Source organism: Salvelinus sp. IW2-2015, linkage group LG33 (genome assembly GCF_002910315.2).
Source record: "Salvelinus sp. IW2-2015 linkage group LG33, ASM291031v2, whole genome shotgun sequence".
In the NCBI taxonomy this organism is placed as follows: Eukaryota; Metazoa; Chordata; class Actinopteri; order Salmoniformes; family Salmonidae; genus Salvelinus; species Salvelinus sp. IW2-2015.
In genome coordinates, this window is record NC_036872.1 from 23061938 (window position 1) to 23066204 (window position 4267).

Consider the following 4267-nt stretch of genomic DNA (forward strand, 5'->3'; position numbering starts at 1 on the left):
GCCGCATTGGTCACATTGACATTGGAGCTGGAAAATAACACAKTACTTCTATTTCCTCACCGGAAATAGCTGATTGAATTGGTTGTGAGGGTGGATGGTAAAGGTATATGAAGGTAAGGGTGGATGAGTGTAATGCTTGAGAATATATTGAATTTATARTTGCAGATTGTCCATTCTTTTGCTTTCTCAATTGATAGCCGTTCAAAGTTGCTTTGTAAGGACAACCCCCCTTTTACAAAAACTCCCACTGTACCTAACATCATCACTACACTTTAGACTTATGAGTTACCACACCCAGTCTCAGGGATGTTAACTCTGGAAATTATTTTGGTCTCTACTGAGTTAGGTAAATCAGGTTTTAGTTTTCTTGCACCTTATTTGTGGAACAATCTTCAAAATGTTCTTAAATGTGATGTTTTAGTGCCTCTAGGGCAATTCAGAAAGCTGATTGAGGACCTTATTACTGATAAATGAGTTTTTTTTTTTTATGACTGTTTTTCTTTCTGCTTGCATGTGGTATTTATATTTTGATATGTGTATATTCTGTCATTTCTGTAATTCAGGGCTCATCTGTAAAAGAGACCTTGGTGTCACTATGACTCCCTGAAAAAATAACGGTTAAATTAATTCATAAAAATAAATGTAGTAAAATTATGCCACGGTTATTATTGCATCAGTGCTTGATGTTCCTGTTTGACTATTTAAGATCATCTTTCCCATAGAGATCCTATTGAATTACTCATTCGTAATTGTATGATATTTGCTTTCACCTTGTTTGACTTCGTATCCATAGAAACAGGTAGAGCTCGATCAAGAATTCTATTTCTATGGGAAAGACTTTGGTTACGTAAGAGAGAGAGACATACAGTCCTAGTGACAGCCTGGTCCTTGACGTGGTTCTCCTCGTCAGCCTGCCTCTGACCTCAGCTCTGCCTGTCTATTCATCTTCCCATTCTGTTCTGACGAGGCCTGTCCCTAGCTCACCCTCCATTTTCAATTCACAGATGTTCAGCATTGCATAGCATAGAATTGATGATAATGATAACGTAATAATAGCGTTTACTGAGATAGTGTTTTAACATTGAGCTGGATTACATTTCCCACCACTTATTTATTCCCTTCCAGAAAAATTACTTGTCTGTTGTTGACAGGTTCTGTTATTAACAGCAGAGCCTGAGAGCGTCAGTGAACCATGAGGTATTCAGAGCTGAAAGTGGAGTGTCTTTAAAATGGTTGCCTTGTCAGCCAAGGCACTGAATCCTGTGTGTGCGTGTGCGTGTGCGTGTTAAGAGAAAATATGTATACAGCTAACCTCAATTACTGTACATGATGAGTCATCTGCAGTGGTCGAATATCTTTGCCCCTCTAGGCATTATGTAAAGACAGGGTAAACATGTATTATCTTGGATATCCATCTTGAATGACTGTCTTTTTAAAATGTACCCCATTTTTCTCCCCAATTTTGTGATATCCAATTACTAGTTACAATCTTGTCTCATCGCTGCAACTCTCCAATGGGCTTGGGAGAGGCGCCAAGCTGCACTGTTTCTTAACACACTGCTTAACCCGGAAGCCAGCCGCATCATTGTGTCGGAGGATCAAACCTCAGGCTGTAGAGGCACCTCAGCACTGCAATGTGCCACTCGGGATGCTTGAGTGACTGTCTTGAATGTAAATTATACATGCTCCTCATACATAAACACGAWCACACAACGAGACAAGGCAGGAAGTACAAGAGGAAGGAACAGGAATTATTTATGACACTTCCAGGTCTCAGTTCATGTGGTTTGACATCGACAGCCTCTGGAGTCGGTGGTTCCTTCGGTCAGAGTCACACAAATAAACTCCAAACGCTGACATCAAATGATGTGATGCATGCCATGTACGCCAAGACCAATATACCCCCTCTTCTCCACATCCAAACACATTTCAGGAGGTCGAACATCCAGCAGAAAAGGAATAGTACGTTGGATAGAATGCATGATTGCATGATACCACCTCAATGGTTGACACAGATCTAGGATCAGTTGAGCGGCTTTCCATCCTAATCTCAACAATTAGAGGGTAAAATAACAAACTGACCAGTTTCTAGAGATACCTTAATCCAACTGTTATTGAATCAGCATAAGAGACTGGCCCAGTTGCACAATCTTAGAGGATTTCTTAACCTACATTAATAATTTACAGCAGCCTAGCTCATTTAAAAATCCATTTAGATAGTGGAGTTCAGTCCTAACATAAAGACTAAGCTCAGAAGATGTTCTTGGGAGTGTCAGTGTCTGACAACAATCTGTTCACTTCAGATTATGCAGGTTCTTCAGCTTCTTCAAACACAAGCTGCTTCATGTCACATTGTCAGCAGAGAAATCCTAACATGTGCACAGGCTTAGCAAGAGAATCTCTAAGCTAGGGTGCCAAAGGGGATCTTTCTCCCTCAGCTATCGTCACAAAGTTCTCTCTGGGCGAAAGTATGACTCACAGCTTCTTTAAAGTAGCCTGTGCCACAAATAGAACAGTGTATTTTCATATGCTGCTACCCTGACTCCAAGATTAAAGCTGCCTTTGATAATGTTTAATTCACAAGTTCTGAGTCTTGGATTTTATACCGTATGATTATTGTTACAGACTGAACAGTAAGTACCAAATGGGGAACATTACGTCAGTTCACAGTTGGAGTAACTTTCTTCCCCACAGTACACTCATTTTTTAAAACTGGTAAGTGCACACTGAGGGAAGGAAGCAATTACTAAGTTCCTCTTTGCTGTATGTAACTGTACGTTCTTTGAACCAGAGCCACATATGTAGATGATAAATATAAGGCTAAACTTTGAACCAGACATGAAACTGTAAGTTTGTACCTATTCCATTGTGTGAGTTATTAAGACTTCTCAATAAACAAAAAAAGATTTTCAAAATCACATTCTGATCATATTGCATTAACCTTGATATTGTTTAATCACAAATCCCAAACTGTTAATATAAACCATTCCACTCATAATAAAAGTGAAAACAAGTGAATAGGTTTTAATCTGGCTCATGCATATTGTAAACTCTCCATGCAAGCCTGTGCATGTCAGAGAGCAGAGCACAGTTCTAGATGTGAGAATTCAGCTCTACTGTACTCTCTCCTGGTATTTTACAGGGCACACAGAGCTAATGGATGTATCTAGTCCTGCCCATTCATGCAGCTTGGCACTGCAGGAGGGATGGCTGTTCAGCTTGGCTCTACCCTCTGGGCCTGCTTGGCAACGAGAACCAGGGCTAGTAAAATGGGTATGCGTATGCACGTGAGTACCCACAATGCCATGACAGTCTGCCAATACCCAGCCAATCAGTTCTTGCTAAATCCAGCCAGTAAAATGGCAGCATCCCTTGAGCCTAACTGAGTACGATGTAGTTTCCCTTGGACGCTGACCTAAGGTCAGTTTTCAGTTTTCCCTCTATTGGTTAACTTTAGGATTGGGCAGTGTAAGCTGATCCTAGATCTGTGCATATGGGTAACTTCAGCCTAACCGATGTATCCCCAGAGATGACGTCCGCTCCATTGACTGACACTTCAGTCAATGATGATTGACAGCTCATCCACAGTAGTGGATGAATGAAACAATCTATCACAAACTAATAAATTGAAAAGACTTGGTACACAACCTGTGTTGTAGGAGTGTCGTAACAGCTGTCATGGTTCATGAGTATTTATGACAAGAAGATCAATGTATTTGTAGGCTGACGGATGACAGGCGTGACTGATATCTAACATGTATGCATCATAAATATGCATAATGTAGCAGTATGGTGTGAGAGGTGCACAAGGCTGACCACCGCTCTCCAGAGGTGGGTCTGCTTTTCCTCCCATTGTATGACGTCAGGAGGCAGAGCAGACTTCCTTGAAGTGAAGGGATATCCTGTTCCCCTCTCCAGGACATACATCTGTCACATGCTAGCATTTATCTTTTCCTGTCAATGAGGCAGATTCATCTGTAATGTGAACAACACGAGCACAAAACACAAGGATTAAGCCTAGTATTGATAGTTAGTTCAATTTCAATCAATTTTATTTTATATAGCCCTTCGTACATCAGCTAATATCTCGAAGTGCTGTACAGACACCCAGCCTAAAACCCCAAACAGCTAGTAATGCAGGTGTAGAAGCACGGTGGCTAGGAAAAACTCCCTAGAAAGGCCAAAACCTAGGAAGAAACCTAGAGAGGAACCAGGCTATGAGGGGTGGCCAGTCCTCTTCTGGCTGTGCCGGGTGGAGATTATAACA